This window comes from Macrobrachium nipponense, chromosome 2 (genome assembly GCF_015104395.2).
Source record: "Macrobrachium nipponense isolate FS-2020 chromosome 2, ASM1510439v2, whole genome shotgun sequence".
NCBI classification, from domain to species: domain Eukaryota; kingdom Metazoa; phylum Arthropoda; class Malacostraca; order Decapoda; family Palaemonidae; genus Macrobrachium; species Macrobrachium nipponense.
In genome coordinates this window covers 104,398,362-104,417,285 of record NC_087201.1, presented here as the reverse complement: position 1 = coordinate 104,417,285, position 18,924 = coordinate 104,398,362, and the positions used below count along the sequence as shown (strand labels likewise).

Genomic DNA, 18,924 nt, shown 5'->3' with positions numbered 1-18,924 from the left:
GTCCTTGACAGGTAACATTTCAGAGCTCTGACAGGACATAGTAAATATTCTTCGTCCATCGGACCCACTATATTAGATAATCCCTTAAGTACAAAAGATTTAGGCCATGGGTTAGAGGGAGATTCGTTCTTTGCTAAAAATTCGTTAACAAAAGAAGCAAACCGCATTACGATTTTTGAACCCCACCTCTTTGTGGATGGCTTGTAACTCACTCACTCTTCCTGCTGTAGCCAAAGCGAAGAGAAAAAGTGCCTTCCTCGTTACATCTCTCAAAGACGCTTCACGAAGTGGCTCGAATCGTGAAGACATCAGAAAAGTTAAAACTACGTCCAAGTTCCAGTCCACACTATCCATTCTTGGATACTTTTACTGTATTAAAAGATTTAATTAAATCTCCAATATCCTGGTTAGAGGAGATGTCAAGCCCTCTATGCTTAAACACTGAGGACAGCATAGCTCTGTACCCTTTAATTGTCGATACCGACAAGTTCTTAACTTCTTTAAGGTACAGCAAAAAATCAGCTATTTCTGTCACAGAGGTTTTAGAAGACGAGAAATTATGTCTTCTGCACCACGTCCTAAAGACTCCCCACTTTGATTGGTAAAGCTTGGCAGAAGAGCTTCTTCGACAGTTAGCAATAGCCTCTGCCGCTCTACGAGAAAACCCCTTAGCTCTGACGAGTTTCCGGACAGTCTGAACCCTGTCAGTGACAGAGCGGACAAAATTCTGATGATACCTGTCGAAGTGGGCTGTTTGAGTAGCCGAGGATACTGAGGAAGAAGTCTGGGATGGTCTATAACCAACTTGAGAAAGGTCTGGAAACCACTCTTTCCTGGGCCAGAATGGTGCTACCAACGTCATTGACACATTTTGATGTGAGAGGAACTTGTTCAACACCTCTCTGATCATTCCAAATGGGGGAAAGGCGTAAACGTCTAGACCCGTCCAATCCTGAAGCATTGCGTCGGTCTTCCAAGCAAGAGGATCTGGAACTGAAGGGGAACAAAAGATCGGAAGTCGATTGTTCCTCGACGTGGCAAACAGATCCACTGAAGGTCTTCCCCAAAGTTTCCACAGTTCCTGACAAATTTTGTCTTGCAATGTCCACTCCGTGGAAGAACTTGGTTTACTCGACTGAGTTCGTCTGCCAGTACATTTAACTTCCCTGTACAAACCTCGGAACGAGGGAAATATACCCGATCTTGAGACCAGAGAAGGAGATCTTCTACGACTTTGTTGAGGGAGAATGAATGGGTTCCTCCCTGATTCCTGATATAAGATAGAGCGGTGGTGTTGTCGGAGTATACTGCCACTCTCTTTCCCACGACCAAAGGAGCGAATGCTTGCAGACCGAACCAAATCGCCTTCAACTCCTTCATGTTGATGTGATTCAACCTCTCTTTCTCTGCCCATAATCCTGAGATCTTTTTGGTCCCTAGGAGAGCTCCCCAACCTCTGTCCGATGCGTCGGAGATATAATTCTACGTCTGGGTTCCTTAATGTCAGGGAGAGACCCTCCTGCAATCTTTCCCTCGACATCCACCATCTCAAGTCGTTCTTGATCTCTTCCGACACTGGGAACGAATACGTGTCTGGTGAGACTTCCGACACCAACTCGCTTTGAGATAAAACTGAAGAGATCTCATGTGAAGAACGACCCAACTTTACAAACGTCTCTACTGATGATAACGTCCCTAGAAGACTCATCCATTCCAAGGCGGAGGAGGACTGACGATTCAGGAATTGGCTCACTTTTTTGAGGCAAGATTCTATTCTTTTCGGGGACAGAAAAACCCGAAAAGTCTGAGAGTCCAGAATCATCCCCCAAATAGGGGATCTTCTGGGACGGCACTAATTGAGACTTCTCCAGGTTATGAGAATTCCCAATTGACTCGCTAATGACAGTGTCTTCCATAAATCCTTCACGCACTGTGTCCTCGAACCCGATCTGAGAAGCCAGTCGTCCAGGTAAAATGCTGTCATTTATGCCCAACATATGCAGCCATTTCCCCAATGGAGCAAGAACACGAGTAAATACTTGAGGGGCCGTCGAAAGGCCGAAACAAAAGGGCTCTGAATTGATACGTCCTCCCTTCTTGAACACAAATCTCAGGAACTTCTTGAACTCTGGTGAATCGGGACATGAAAGTAGGCGTCCTTCATGTCCAGGGACACCATCCAATCGCCTGGGCGAAGTGCCGACATCACAGAATGATTTGTTTCCATATTGAACTTTGTCTTCAGCACAAAAAAGGTTCAATGCGCTTACATCTAGCACTGGCCTCCAACCTCCCGAGGCTTTGGGAACTACAAAGAGTCTGTTGTAGAATCCCTGAGAACTGTCGAGGACTTCCTCTATTGCTCCCATTCTTGATGAGTGCATTGACCTCTGCTGCTAAAGCCAAAGCTCTCTCTGATCCTGGAGAATATGCTGTTAAGCTGATTGGTGTATCGGAGAGAGGAGGATCTAAAACAAAAGGAATCGAGTATCCTCTCGAAGAACTTGAACTACCCATTGCTCTGCACCTCTTCGACTCCATTCTTCCCAAAAAAGATGGAGTCGTTGCCCCTACTTGCACGTGAAGGAACGGCTTCTCACTTGTCCGAAGGTTTGGGGGGAGGTTTCTTTGAGGACTTGTACTGTGGACGCAAATTAGTCCTGGGTCGTTGCCACTTAGGTTTATTCCCTCGAAAGGGATGCTTCTGAAGAGGAGAAGACTTAGCTCCTGTCGTAGTAGGCTCTTTTCGGACGTCTGGCAAGACTGAAGAAGGAGATCATTAGTAGATTTCTTTTCTAAATCCGAAAGAATTTGCTGAATGGGTTTCTTCAGGGAAAAGATGAGATTTACAGAGAGGAGCAACATGAGAGCCGACTTCTGGTTATGTTTGACTCCTTTAGACACGAAAGAACACCACCTTTCTCTCTTCTTCATCACTCCCATTGTGAAAAGGGCTGCTAATTCTCCTGACCCATCTCTAACAGCCTTATCCGCACAGGACAGAAACTCCTAACCAGTCTGTGGCAAAATCTTCTTCTAAAGACTGACAGTCTTCAATCTTGCGAGCTAAAGAGGCAATAGTCCAGTCCAAAAAACTAAATACCTCAAATACTTTAAAAATATTCTTCACCAAATGGTCCAGCTCTGAAGAAGAAAACAAAATTTTAGCTGACGAAAAAGCTGCTCTTCGGTGTGAGTCCACTAAACCGGAGAAGTCTCCCTGGGAGGAGGCAGACACTCCCAAAGAAGGAACTTCTCCAGTTGCGTAGAAGCGATACGCTTTACTCTGAAGCTTAGAAGGTGGGAAAGCAAACGAAGCCTTACCTGTTTCCCTCTTCTTAGAAAGCCACTCTGTTGACTCCTTAAGGGCCTGCTTCGAGGACTGAGAAAAGAACCAGTTTAGGTAGACACGAATACGCTGTCTTCCTATCTTTAACGAACATTGAAGGCGGTGAAGACGGAGAAGCAGGTTCAAAGTAATCTGGATAAGTGGACAGGAAAAATTTAAGAAGACTCGAATAAGCCGACGAATCCTTGTCATCTTGATCCAAAGCTTCCTCTTCAGACTGCACGGAAGCAGAGTCGAAATCAGGCTTTATGTTCTACCCCGGTGGAGGATTTCAACAAACTCATAAGATCCTGGAAATGCTTCTTAAATGGAGCTAAGGTAGAATCGTCTAACACTGTAGCAGTCGATGGTCTTTCAGTCGAAGAACGATTCTTTCTAACAGTGAAGTCTTCGCACCACAATCGACACAGGCGAACAACCCGTCGAAATTCTATCGACTCACGGCGAGGGGAGTCGAACAAAGACGAGCGAATACGCTTCTCTGGACAGTATACTGAGTCAAACGAGGCGACCGAGCCGAAACTGACGACCGACTCGCTTGGGAGAGTCGAGCGATCGTGAATTATCACAAAGTCTAGTCCGAGAGCCATTGCTTTTAGCCGAAAAATGCGACTGCGGAGGAGATTCACTAAATATCACATCCGGAGCAAAACTACACGAAGTTGAGGACTCCAATGCCTCTTAGACTTCTTAACAGGAGTCGGTGACGAATCACCCGCAAGAATCGAATGTCTTTTTAACGGTCGAGGACACAAATCACCTCGCCTTTTGCGCACTGGCGATTGCACTTCCGAATCAGAAGACAGACGAGAATCACAAACACTAACACCTTTTCCCATCTTTTTGGACGACACCCGCGAGTCGACGGAGTCGACGGCTGACCGTGGGCAAACTCCCCCAGACTCCTTCCGACCTCCGGTTATGTCTTCTCCCGGTTGCGGGGGAGCGGGACACATGACCTTCGTCTGGGAGTCGAGGGGGAACGGAAACAACCGCCGCCTCAGGCGCAACATTAACACTTTGCACTGCACTAGATTTCACTGTACTATCTACGAAAGCTTTAAAGACATTCCTAACTTCATAATGATTCAGCTAACACTTCGAACTTTTTATCCATCTTAGACTCAAGCAAGGCAATGGTGTTGGGTTCGGAAACATGGGCAACTTGAACAGGGGTAATCAAAGGAGAAGTAGGAGGACATAATTGGAGAAATATTCTCTAATAAAGGAGAGCAAGAGGAGACTTATTTGTCTCCGAAGGAACAGGAGTAGTTTTCTAACCTATTCTACTACTAGCCCTAAGAGCTGCCTTCCTCTTCCTATCTTTCTCTCCATTTCTCAGCATGCGATCTAACCGCCTTCCATCCCTGTTCATCCAATTCTTTACATTCATCACATGTCACATCCATACCATTACAATTTGTCCTCTGCATTTAGTGCACTTAGAGTGCGGATCGTGACATAACTTAGCTAATCTTGTTTTGCAGCCAGCGCTGCAAAACCTTACAGCAGATGAACTAGAATCTGACATAATTAGCAACTGGCAAGAAAAAACCAAAACTTGTACATCACCAAACAAAAACCAAAATCCAAAACCAAAATGGCGACGCAGGAGACTGCAGCGAAAATCTCACAGGTGTTACCCCGTGAGCGGCAGAAACGAAAATTGACGGTAGAAGGCTAGCAGTACCCAGGGTTTCCCGATGTGGGCGGGTCTTGTATCACCTATACTTAAGATAGCAACGCCGCTGGCGCCAACAATTTGAATTTCGACTGCCGTAGGTAAGAAGCTATAAGCTATGTAACTGTTCGGTAAGTCACTTATGTGAAATTGAACACCTCTAAAGTGACAAAAAGTCCCTTTAGAAAGTGGTTCAACTCTGAAGTGCTCCACGTCGCTCTGACCGATCCTAAGGAGTGACGTCTAGAGGCCTCCACTAAACTGGCAAAGTCGGCATCTGCAGAGGCGGGTAAAGAAAGACCCATAGTCTCTCCTGTCCCATACCAAATACCTCTCTTTCCAGTGCAATCTGGAAGGAGGCATGCAGAATACCGTCCTTTCCTAACTCCTTCTTCTTGTCCATCCAAGAATCTAAAGAATGGAGTGCCTTCTTCATTGATATCGCAGGCTTCATTTTCAAGAAGGCCGACGATTTAGCCGTAGCTGAGCTCGAAAAGAGCGAACGAGGAGAAGGAGGAGCTGCAGGACTAAGAGAATCTCCAAACTCTTGTAGTAGTAAAGAGGCCAAGACTTTGTAACTAGAAAGTCCCTCATTAGCAGGAGGATCGGGGTCGTCAGACAACTCGTCTAACTCTCGATCGACGAAGGAGAAGCGCCCCGTTTTGAGGAAGAGTCCTTCCAAGACCTCCTATGTTCTGAAGGAGAGGAGCTCCCATTTGGCGAAGAGTCATAACCTCCAGGACCGAGTCCCCGACTCTTGACTCCTGGCTCTTGACTCTTGCCTCCTGACTCCTGCCTCCTGACTTCCTGCCTCCTGGTCTCCTGACTCCTGCCTCCTGACTCCGGACTCCGGACTCCTGGCTCCTGCCTCTTGACTCCTGCCTCCTGGCTCCTGGCTTGTCCTGCCTCTTGACTCCTGCCTCTGCATTCCTGGCTCTTGCCTCCTGGCTCCTTGCCTTCCTGGACTCCTGGCCTCTTGCTCCTGGCTCTTGCCTCCTGGCTCTTGCCTCTGCCTGGATTGCCACCACTCTTGGCTCTTGGCTCTTGCCTCCTTGTGAGCCTCCAAAAAAAAAAAATTGCTCCTTGTCCCCTTAGACTCCTCACTCCTGGCTCTTGGCTCCTGCCTCCTGGGTGACTCCTCACTCCTGGCCGGTGCCAGACGTCTGATTGTCTCATCCAGGTTCGTACAGGAAACCTCACCTCGGGTAGGAGTATCGATCCTGGAGGTAGATACCTCCATACGTCTGGAGGATCTTTTAATAGGAAGGGAAGTGTCTTTCCTTCTAGGAGGCTCCTTTGACAGGACTCCTACAAATGACGAAATCTGCTCCTGCATCGCCATCATGAACTTCTTTGTAGCCTCCTCTTTATCCTCTTCGGGAGGAGGGGAAGGAGGAGGGGAGGAGTCCATAGCCTCCACCTCCTGCCTCCTTCTCACTCTGGTTGGAAGAATGGCTCTTCTCCCTCGCCTTCTTAACTCCCGATGGAGACTCCTCAGGGAAGTTTTCAGGGCTCGAGTCAATAGTCGGCGCCCTCCAACTCCTCTTGAGAGGCCGAGATCGATCGGAATCTCTCCAATCACGTCTCGGTGATGAAGATCCCGACGACGAGAAACACTTACGTAGGACGCTTTTACAATAGCTGTCCTTGGCAGTCTGGGGTGTCACAGAAACCGCCGAAGGGACACTGATCGGTGGGGATTCTCCACAACCTCCTTTCGGCTTTCGGACATTCCTTCTCCTCTGGGCATGTGAGCTTGGAAGAGGTCTAGACCTAGGAGCGTTGCTGAGCCGACCAGATGCCCCCTCCACTACACCTGGGGACACTTATATCACTGTCTAATGACAAATCACTAGCCTTACCTTGTATGGCAGCCATTTTGTTTTCCATTATTTTGAAGGCTGCTTTTAGATCTGCAAGTTCTTTTCGCTGGATCTACAGGTTCTGCAATAGGAGAAGGGGCTGCAATGGAAGGAGAAGTAGCAATACTTACCCTTGGGGAAGATCCCAAGCTTGGAATTAGTTCAGATCTAGAACTACTTAAACTTCTATGAGAAGCCTTCCTCGCTCTCTCTCTTTCTAACTTTTTTAAATAATTAGTTAGATTCTTCCATTCGTTCTCACTCAAGTTCTCACATTCTTTACAAGTATTAGTAAAAGAACATTCATACTCCCTGCACCTCTTGCATACCGTGTGAGGGTCTACCGAAGCTTTCGGCAACCTCACCTTACAGCCTACATTCACACAACGTCTCACAACCATACCAGAGTCAGACATATTTAAAGAAAAATCCAAAATCAAGTCCACAAAACAGTCCACAAAAGCGTATGCCAATCCAACAATCCAGATACGTCACCAAAAGTCGGTCAAGAAGATCATTGCCGGTGAAAAAAGAAAAACCAATCGAGAGGAACCAACAACAATGTTGATGGTCCGGCGACAGAAAGAATTCTGATTAGAAAACGGGGATGGTTCCTAGTCCTGCCACCCAGGGCAGGGCGGTAGATCACCTGACTAACCTGTAGCGTGTGCCGCGAAATTTGAAATTCTGTCGGAGACGACGGAGTCTATAGCTAAGTATATATCTGGCAGGGAAGTTGAATGTATAAAAATATGAAATTATATCACAATAAAGTTTGTTCATACTTACCTGGCAGACATATATATAGCTGAATTCGGAAATACAGCTACATACATATATGACAGGCAAGTTTCATGAACAAAACTTAGGAGAATCGAGAAGCAGTCAGCTCAAGCTTCTTATGTTTATTGGACATAAGCGTTCATTGACGTAGTCTACAAGTCTATTTCTTGTACGAGTCTGCGAATGACGAATGAGAGCTCTTCCGAATCTTGTCAATAAGAGCTTATTCGCTTACGCAATATCAAGTTAATGAGATGTTTTGTCAATGAGAACTAACCCATTTACGGGACAAAGAGATATTTTGTCAATGAGGGGATACCCACTTACTTGACAAAAACGATAGTATATTGTCAATGGGGGAAAGTCACTGAATTGACAAAACGTTAATCCAGAAGTCGAGCATTTTATTTTCCGATTCCCGTCTCAAACGAGGAAGGGGCAAGAATCCTGTTAAGAGACTGGGCTTACGTCAGGTAGAACGACGATGTTCAATTCGGCAGCGTAGTCCCGACTAGGAACTAACAAAATCTATCATCTGAAAAGCCCTTTCAGATGGCTAAAAAGCTGGCAAAATTATCCTGGGAAGAGGCGAAACTCTCCAACCAAGCTTCCTCTCCCGTATCACAACTAATGCCTGCTAAAGCTTAAAATTTATGGCAGTATGGCAAAGGCAGCCCTGTCTTGCGCTTTCCTGAAGAGCGTACTTTTGATGAGTGCCTTTGCAAGAATCCTACTGAACGTTGCCGAGAGTCCTGACGTGCAGGACATCGAGCCTTTATAACCCGTAACTGCCTTATCGCAAAGTCTTGACTGCGGTAGTGGCAACTTAAATTTATTGGCAGAATGGCAAAGCTTGCGGTAGAGCAAACGAGAACTTCCCTTGAGCTTTCCTTAACTCCATCCACCTATGCGAAAAGCAATATTAATTGACAGAGACCTCTTGAATTCACGAAACCCGATGTCTTGCTGGGTTTTCGAAGAAGAAGTTGTCTGTTCACTTTAAGCTTACTCCGAAGCACTGCCTACTTCACATTCTTTGCAGGTGAGGTAGAAGGTATCATCGAAGGTAGAGGTAAAAATTCTTTAAGCCCAAATCTGAAAAACAAGAGCTTGAAGAGTTCAACAGAAACGTTCAGCCAGGCGACCAACACCTGGCGTGCGCTGGTGCACGCTCGGCGTCCACTGGAGCGCGCTCGGCGTCCACTGGAGCGCGTCTGGCGGGTCCACTGGAGCGCGCTCGGCATCCACTGGAGCGCGCTCGGCGTCCATTGGAACGCGCTCGGCGTCCACTGGCGCGCACGCTCGGCGTCCACTGGCGCGCGCTTGGCGTGCACCCGCGTGCCCTGGCTTGGGCGTCCGCTCTCAAAAGCTTACTGCTACTATGACTTCTTTTACGTATTTCTCGGTGGAAAGATGGACACGAGTTCAGGCGACATTCGCCTTCTTACTTCTCACTGAAACGCATAACGAGAGAGAGAGAGAGAGAGGACGTGAAGCGTCCTCTTCTATAAAGCTTCTATTTAGAGGGCGCGAGTCCATCCGAAAGAAGCTCCAACCCCTGCGGCGGGGAGGACGCTTCGGAGGACCGAGAAGCAATCCTTCAGGATTCGTGCACGTGCACGCACTTAGGCAGTCTGGGGATTTTCATCAGAAATTGCCGAAGGCACGCCAGATCGGTGGGGGAGGGGGGTCCTCGTAACCCTCCTTCGGCTTTCGACATGCTCTCTCCCTGGTTCTGGGAGTCAAGCAGAGGTCCCGGCCTAGAGGCGAAACGAGCCGATCTGACGCACCCTCCACTACACAAGGGGTATCACTGCACTTCTGCACTTCACTTTTACTCTCTAAAGCAAGCACTTTCGATTCTAAGTTACGAATCGAAGGAGTATCAGAGAAAGGGCAATTTCTCTACAGACACTGTTTAGGGCCCGAAGGCAACACTGCAGGGTTAGGAGTAACAATTACAGAAGTAGCACTTCACAGCAATGAAGGAGAGCGAGCACCTCTCGTAGACATATACATAGCCCGGAGGCCATACTACAGGGTTATGCAAAATAAAGTCTACAGGAAGGTTAGCAGGTTCACTACCCTGACTTTTGTTACTGATTATTGCATACATACGAATCATACGTCTTCCTTACGGAATTAGACATGTTTACTGATTAATTGCGTACATACGAATTCATAAAACGTCTTCCTTACGGAATAGACAAAGTCTCACACTCCTTACATGACAAATCTCAACAAAGAAGCAAGACCCATACCCCTCGTACATACCAAGTGCGAATCTACCGAAGCTTTCGGTAGCCACACCCTATTCTTTGCAGACAACCCCGTCTGAAACTAGCCTAACTAGATTCAGATATTTTATGCAAAAATGAATCAAATTCAAATCAATTTAAGATAGCGTATGCCTAGCCACAAATCCAAGTGAATAAATCAAAAGACAATTAGGATACTTAGCGGCAATGAAGTTTCCAAAATCCTAAGACGGAGGTACTGAAAACAGGTGTTTTCAGCACCGGCGACAGAAAAATTATGAATAGAAAATGCGAATGATTCCTGATACCCGCCTCCCAGCAGCGGGAATGGGTACTAACCACCTGACTCCCACTGCGTGTGTCGTAAGTGTTTAAATTTCTGTCGGATTCGGAAAAATACAGCTATATATATCTGACAGGTAAGTTTCATGAACAAAATCCAAAGCCAAGTCCAAAAACAATTCCACGATAGCGAATGCCAAACAACGATCCAAGTACGTCAACAAAAATCAGTCGAAAGATGATCAAAAAGCGTTGAAAAAAGAATTCCAGTCAGGAGGTAGTAACAACAATGTTGACACCACCGGCGACAGAGAAAATCGGATTAGAAAACGGGAATGGTTCCTAGCCCTGCCACCCAGAGCGGGGCGGTAGATCACCTGACCTACCTGTAGCGAGTGCCGCGAAATTTGAATTTCTGTCGGGGACGACGGAGTCGATAGCTAAGTATATATCTGACAGGTAAGTTGAATGTATGAAACTATGGATTGGATACCAGTACCTGTCATTTTCAGTTATTTCTATTTTCAACAATCCTTTCCCATATCAACCCCCTTGGTGCCAGTGATGTCTTATCCCCACAGTATTCATTCTCAGATGTTAATTTAGATGTATACCGTCCGAAGTTTGATTCTCGGCTTGGCCAACGCGGAACCAGAGGAATTTCTTTCTGGTGAGAGAAATTCATTTCTCGATACAATGTGATTCGGATTCCACAATAAGCTGTAGGTCCCATTACTAGGTAACCAATTGGTTCCTAGTCACGTAAAAATATATCTAATCCTTCGGGCCAGCCCTAGGAGAGCTGTTAATCAGCTCAGTGGTCTGGTAAAACTAAGATAGCTATACTTAACTTTATAGGTATACCAAGTTTGGTTGAAATTGCTCAATGTGTCGAAGTGTACCTAAGTGGCAAATACACACAAGATCTTGAAACAACACCTAACAAGTGCACTACACATTAACAGTACCTAAGAAGTGTTGGACAGCAAGATTGAGAAAAGGTGGTGGGAAAAGATGTTAAGTAAAAGGCTGGGTAATTCTAAGCCCGCATTCCGCGGTACAGCAGACTATGGCAGTTGACATTTTCCTATGTTATTTTACCTGCTGAACAAGAATTTTAAGTAATATTTACTTTGACTGAACAATCTTCGAAGTGTTGGTTCGTGGTCATGAAACGTAAACAAAGCACCATATTTGAATGCTGGTAGGGGGTGTGGGATACGTAACTAACAGGGAGCCTTATGTCCGGTAAAGGGGTGGGGGGGCCGGGGGTACCGGAAGAGGAAGGCAGAGGTACGAGTTGGTAAAGCCACGCTGGGATATGGTGGTAAATAATTCCCAATAAATATCACAGACATCAAAAGCACACAACCTTTGGAACACTAAAACACAATATAACAAAGTACATAAAGATTAGGAACCTTACCTTAAAGGGGTGGAGGATAGAGTTCAGCAGCCGCTTTCACGAAGGCATGGAGCCTCGTCTTGGGGTCGTGGAAGTGGATTTTAAAGTGCGCCACTGCCGTGATCTTGACAGTATATTACCAACGTTTCATACTGCCCCAAGTAATGGGCTGAAATGTCCTTATAACTAACGAAACAGTAAACACTTGTACGGGGCATAGTCGAAATGAGGCCCGGAGGAGGTGGAGGTGCCTGGGAGTGCTTCCGCCATCTGGCTGGTTGATAAGTGAAGTGAGACACTGGCAAGTTTGTCAGGAGGAAGGAGGTGGGGGGGAGGGGGGGGGGGGGGAGGGGGGGGAAGGAGGGGTGGGGGAGGGGGGCTGGAGACCACAAAACAGAATAGGGAGGATGGGGTGGGGGGTAAATATTCACGTTTGTGAAAAAAAAACATGAACACTGTATTGTAATGGGTGGACAATATAGGAAATGAGGAAGGCCTGTTTGGGGGTAATCAAACTTGACAAATGTTGAGTGAAATCGTACAAACATAGCTTCTTTTATGTTTATGAAACCAAAGTTATCGTGTATTATTATTAAAGTAAAAAATATTGCAATGAAACCTTACAGTAGGGACACATATTTTACATAAGAGCTAATAATCCATACATACATGAAAATATATATTATATATCTATACACGGTTTTTTACATCTGGTATTTACACATCTGGTACTTAAGTATAAATTATCAAGTACGTACAAGTCTAAGGCCATTTTAGTGAATAGTGAATAGAATATTATCAAGTTTCAAGGATCAGAGTGGCCAGTTCAGGGGGTGATTGAACATAACAAGAAATGTTGAGGACAATTGTAAAAATTGTGTAACCTAACCAGTGGGCTCCCCCCATCCCCATAGCCCCCCTTAAAGGAAGGCAATCTTAGAAGTGTAACATATAGGTTAGGATAGTAACCAAACCAACCTAACCTAGTAGAATGTGTTACCTGACTGGGGGGGCTCGGCCCCCATAACCCCCCTTAAAGGAAGGTAATCTTATAAGTGTAACATATTGGTTAGGATCGTAACCTAACCAACTTAACCTAACCTAACCTAACCAAGTAGAACGTGTTGCCTGGCCGGGGGGGCGGACTTCTTAGAAGTGTAACATATAGGTTACGATCGTAACCTAACCTAGTAGAACATGTTGCCTGACCGGGGGGGCGGAGCCCCCTGTACCCCCCCTTAAAGGAAGGTAATCTTAGAAGTGTAACATATAGGTTAGGATCGTGACCTAACCAACCTAACCTAATCTAACCTTGTAGGACATGTTGCCTGGCTGGGGGGGTGTACCCCCCCTTAAAGGAAGGTAATCTTAGAAGTGTAATATATAGGTTAGGATTGTAACCTAACCAACCTAACCTAACCTGACCTAGTAGAACATGTTGCCTGACTGGGGGGGAACCCCTTAAAGGAAGTTAATCTTAGAAGTGTAACATATAGGTTAGGATCGTAACCTAACCAACCTAACCTAACCTAGTAGAGCATGGCCTGACCAAGGGGGCTCTGCCCCCCCCCCTTCCCCCCTTAAAGGAAGGTAATCTTAGAAGTATAACATAGAGGTTAGGATCGTAACCTAACCTAACCTAGTAGAGCATGGCCTGACCAGGGGGGCTCCGCCCCCCCCTTCCCCCCTTAAAGGAAGGTAATCTTAGAAGTATAACATAGAGGTTAGGATCGTAACCTAACCATCCTAATCTAATAGAACAAGAAATTGTTATGGGTCAGACAGGCATGTAAAGGTGAATATAGAAAACAGAAGGGAGAAAAAATGCATGTGTGAATTGGAATGTCTGTAAAATGAAAAGATGTTATACCAATTTCACGAAAAATGTAATACCAACAATTTCAAAAAATGTAATACCATCAATTTCACGTCATTGACAGAAAGGTCTCGAAACGTCCTAAAACCGCCTTCTAGTCCCACCCCTCTGGAGACTTTCAGTGGCCTGCCCTCAATTGTAACGTAATATTGTAAGATATATAAGGCAACATTATGAAGTGAGAACAAGTCAGCGCACATAATAAACAATACTATGATAAACGGAACTGAGATAAAAGCTTGAAATAATATTACACAAATACAAAACAAATGAGGAAAAGGAATGTATGTAACAATGCATGAATCCTCCCCAAAAACCTCCTATCGCAACGTAGGGTTAATAATGCATCAGGATTGGTTAAATACATGTAACCCCCTACAAAACCCCCATCATTTATCTCCTTAAGAAGGTTGTATCTGAACTTTATAAAAGCCTTCTCATATCTCGGCGCATGCGCAGTAAGATTGGCGCATGCGTAGTAGGATTCGGCGTCGTAATAGCAGTAGCAATAAGTGGATTTTGGCTATGTAACGGCTCCATTATTGGTTTTTTTATCGCTTTATTTAAGCTTGTATTTCGTGTTTCAAATGTCATAAATAAGAGGAAATGACACAGTAACACTACAAAACCTTCCCCCAAGTGTTTTACCCCACCCAAAACCCCGCATTCCCATCGGTCCCCCTTACCGTAGGATAGATTTCAAAGGTAAATTACACGTTAACACGTTTCCTGCGACAGCCATAATGGCTGGAATGCTGGTACTGCGACAGTAGTAAAACTGCTCTATCATCAGCACCAAAGGAGACAACAAGGGGAGAGGTTGTTCATGCTTGTCTCTCACAAGATAGACTTTGTTGAGGCAAGAAAAGCCGTGACCCACCAGTGGGTCCCATTGCATCTGAATGAAAATTCTATTACTGCAGTGTGATGGGACCCACCGGTGGGTCCCACTTGAATTTTTTTTTTAATTGTAGCTAACCACTCTGTATCTATGAGACCTGCTATCATGTAATAAATATTTATATATAATTTACGTATTTGAGGGTTTGGTTAGGGTTTCCTTTTCTGTCTTTTTTTATTTATACGTAATTTATATATTTGAGGGTTTGGTAAGGGTTTCCTTTTCTGTCTTTTTTTTTTTTTTTCTTAGGCAGTGAATGACCTAATATGACCCATAGTTTGAATCTTTTCTAAATTTCTATAAATCAATCAGTTTTATATATATTGTTTTACCTTAGTATCAAAACTTTACACAGCATATCATCTTCTTCAGCGGAAGACTTACTTATGTGGCACAGTAAGAGTCAATAGAAAGTATCTTCCAAAGTCAGTTACAAAAGCAAAACTAAAGAGATGTGAAATTAAAGCCTTAGTAAAGAATGGAGTGAAAGTATTCAATTGGAAAGATAAAAGATATGTTGTGACTCTATCAACAGTTCCAGAACATGATGCTACTCTTATCAACACAGGTAAAGTCACAAGGACTGGTTTACCTATCAAGAAACCTCAAAGTGTGTTAGACTATAATAAGTGCAAGAAAGGAGTTGATTTATCAGATCAAATGTCATCATATTATTCACCTCTGAAGAAGTCAAGAAAAAATGGTACAGAAAAGTAGCATTAGAATTTATTGCTGGTACTTCTATAGTGAATGCTTGGGTACTTTACAATAAGTACTTTGCTGTCAAGAAAATGTCATTACGTGCATTCAAGGAATCTATTGTCTTATACTATACTAGTGGTATCATGAAGGAAGAAAACAAACCAGGAAAATCAAGTATGAATATTTCAGGAAAATCTTCACATTGTCTCAAAGAAGCAGGACAGAAAAGAAAAACAAGGAAACAATGCAGAGGCTGCTACGAAATGTTAGCAGTAAATGAAGGATCCAAAGTGGCCAAAATCAAGTCAAGAAAGGTTTCCACATATAGGTGACTCATGTGATGGCACTCCATATCTATGTTTATCATGTTTCAATCTCAAACATAACTAGTGATATGATTTTTCATTAGCAAATGGAATGGAAAACTAATTTTCTTATATACTGAATGTCAGACAAATTTTCTTTGCAATTATTTCAATAAAACTTTTTTTATTTTTTTTGTATAATTCAACCCTTTGATAGCAATACTGATCTACTAAAATAATAATTGCAATTAAAAGTTTAAGTTTTTTTATATAAATTAAAAAAAATAATTTTGTTCTACTGGGACCCACCGGTGGGTCACATTGCAGCAAATGAGAGAACAGTGTGACCCACTGGTGGGTCCCATCGCTGGAAACGTGTTAATTACAGCCCGCCGAAAAAATATTATCTTAAATTCTTGTTCAGGCGGTAAAACTGTATAGAAAAACGTCAACTGGCATAGTCTAGTTCTCCACGGAATAAGGGCTTAGATCTACAAAGGCTGGAAAGTGGAAATAGCATTACAACTATTCAGGTGCATTGAGGGCACTAGGGCTACACTGCCTTTGCGGTTCCTTCAATTTTGGGTTTGGGAGTAAGGGAAAAACAATTAGGTAATACCTAGCCTATAGTACTACCTAATAAAGTAGGTCAGAAATGCACACAAAAATAAGCACACCGGTAAGAAAAACTATCTGGCAATGAATGAAAGAATCCAAGTAGCCTATACCTGATTCACTTAAGGTAGATTCTTGGTTGAGCCCTATGCCTACGAGACGTTAGTTTGGCGGCCGCTGATTGGCTGGGGGCTGCCTACCTCCCGGTACCAGCCAATCAGCAGCCACCAAACAAACGTCTCGTAAGAATAAGGCTCATCCGAGAATCTACCTTAAGTGAATCAGTTATAGTCAATTACATATGGGTGGTGCTGGCAGTTGGTGCCTATTCCACAAAAACTACTGTACGTATTTGGGAAGGTTGTGTTGATCTTCGCTGGCCTACACAGAATGGGTACTCGGTATAGCCTAGGTAGTACACAGTTTCCCTTCATCTTCTCAAAGGAGAAAAAGGGCGGGGTGGGGAGGCACAATGGACATAAAATATTAACGAGGTGTATCCTGGCACACTGAATTCGCCTAAAAAATGTCTAGGGGTTGGCCGCTGTGACCAAGGGCAGGAAGGCCTATGGCCCTATGCATGTACGACTAGCCTAGTAACCAAAGATTTGCAACCAAATTAATTATTGTTCATTTACGTTTAGGCAAAAACATATCCTGATTCGGGTTATACCGTGACAGTGAACATTGGTATTGAGCAACTGATTCAATATGTTGACATATAAATAGTCTGCCCAAAACTTACTGAACTGAAGAGGAAATGAAGGTTAGCTAAGAGCTCTGAAGCGTTGGCATCTTCAAGTTCCAGTATTGCCAACAACTTCAGGCATTGTAATTTTGTAAAGTTATAAACATAAATTTAGATACATTATAAATATGTAAGGCATATTGTATTCTCTAATGTAAGACAATGTCATAATAGCCAGGTAAATAATCAAGTTGGCAAGCTTCGAAGAGAGGGAATCAAAATCGCCTAAAATGAAAAAGAAAAAAAAACACAATGAAAATGGGAAGACTTACTTATATTTTCGCATCTAAAAACCAAAACTGTAATTCTTACTTTCTGAGCAATAAAATTTTTACCATTTTCATCAATGATATATTTCCCACACTATGATAAGTTTATATTCGTAATTCACATTCAGAATCACTACACCATTTACAAAATTATTAAAAGTGAAGAACAAAGCGATAATGGCAACCAACTGTTTTTTCTTTAACCATCACTCCATAGCATATAGTATAGCCAGATACTTGGAAGAAGGATAGGCTATAGATTCATATTGATGCAATGATTACAAGATACAGCGCATTATACATAATTATGATTTGCAACGGTCAAACCTCAAAACAAGAGTAAAATGTAAACTGAGTATACTGGCCTTTCTGATCAAATGTTTGTTGATTTATCCATGCCTTTAGCAAAATCTAGACAGCCTTTTTTCTTGGATTTCATTGGCCCCATCTTGCTGTTTTTCTTTCTTTTTTTATCTGCCATTATTAGAATAAAACCTCAGTTTCTGTTTGAAATTTGACAGCTTAGGATTAACTTTGCTGGAAAGGCAGTGTTCCTAGGAAAAGTGCTTTATTTGCTTATTTAGCCCAGTTTCTTCCACCGCCTAATGTTGTTTTGTGAGAAGCAAGCGAACTGAGTTACTGAGTGGGCTACTACCTAACTGGAAGTTACAATTAAGGTCCCCTTACACTTAACGATTGTCGTTATCGACACACACACACACATATCCATACAGTATGAACGATCTCCGCACCGATTTCAGTCTGAACAAAGATTTTGTCTCCAGAAGACATGGCATCATCTCTAGCATAGAGGCGCGCGTCCAAACCCATATTTTACTCTCTAAATTATTATTTGAAATGCTGGAAGTATTATTTTTTCGTAACAGTCTCCAACTTTCTTTTTTTGGTTGTTTTTGCTTGCTACAATCGAGTTATTTTCCTGACAACAATAATTATTCATTAATACATTTGTAGAAGCCCATATCATCATTTTCTCTATCTGTTCAGTGCTGTGTCCTTAGTCGCAAAATTCATTTGGAAACAGAGCCTCATCGTCTACAAGAATATTATATATGAGTGCTGAGGCAAAATTTCTCTGATCATTACAAGTTCTGAATTGAGGTATTTGTGTTAATCTATTGATTATTATATAACAGTACATAACAATATTTGCTGCCGTACCATGAGGATATAATAAAGAGCCCCACTAATTCCCGAAAGATATCTGTGATTTTCTGGAAAGATCTCATCATGCGGTCCAGTGATCATTTCTTTGCAAGAATTACATTTCTCTTTTTCGTAAACAGAATAACAGTAGCCTGCTAAATATGTGATTATTGGAAATACCCCTTTGCAATTGTCAATATCGTTCTGTGTTACTTGCAAAGATATGTCACGCAGAATACTACCTTTTACAGTATGAGTGGTTTCTAAATCATTCCAATTAATTTCGTCATTAATGGCTACATATGAACTGCTCTGTCATGGAATGGTAATTTTTGTTTAAGACAGACATCATCCTCAGCTTCTTTTCACATTCAAACACCTGCCGTACAGAAATATTGTAGTGGCCACCTGCAAGCTGTCGATATTGCCCAAACCTAGACTCGAGATTGTCAGTTTGAAATTTCCCTGTCAACACAAACTACATATGTAACTCAGTCAGGCAGTAATTTGTTACCTCTATCATCGCATTGGTTGTATGTTTCAATGCTGTGAACGTCTCTTTTGTTAATGTCCCACCGAATTCTTTAGTTTCATCCCAAATTTCCAGCCAAGCATAAAAATCTTTCAGATACTGAAACTTTGCGTCGTCGCTATTATTAGTCATAGGAGTGGCATATTCGTGATTCAGTCTTTTTCCTTTAAATGGACTTTTTACATTCAT

At 43.3% G+C, this 18,924-nt stretch overlaps 1 protein-coding gene and 1 pseudogene across 1 annotated transcript in view; both read right to left on the bottom strand.

The window, feature by feature from the left end:
• LOC135220880 (zinc finger protein 40-like) overlaps window positions 1-16,843 on the bottom strand; it is a 260,085-nt gene extending 243,242 nt beyond the window's left edge. Inside the window, exon 1 of the mRNA XM_064258487.1 lies at window positions 16,765-16,843. The gene's annotated coding sequence lies outside the window, so the exon portion shown is untranslated. The remainder of the gene's footprint in view (window positions 1-16,764) is intronic.
• Window positions 16,844-17,877: 1,034 nt separating this feature from the next.
• LOC135221263 (uncharacterized) lies at window positions 17,878-18,924 on the bottom strand (annotated as a pseudogene).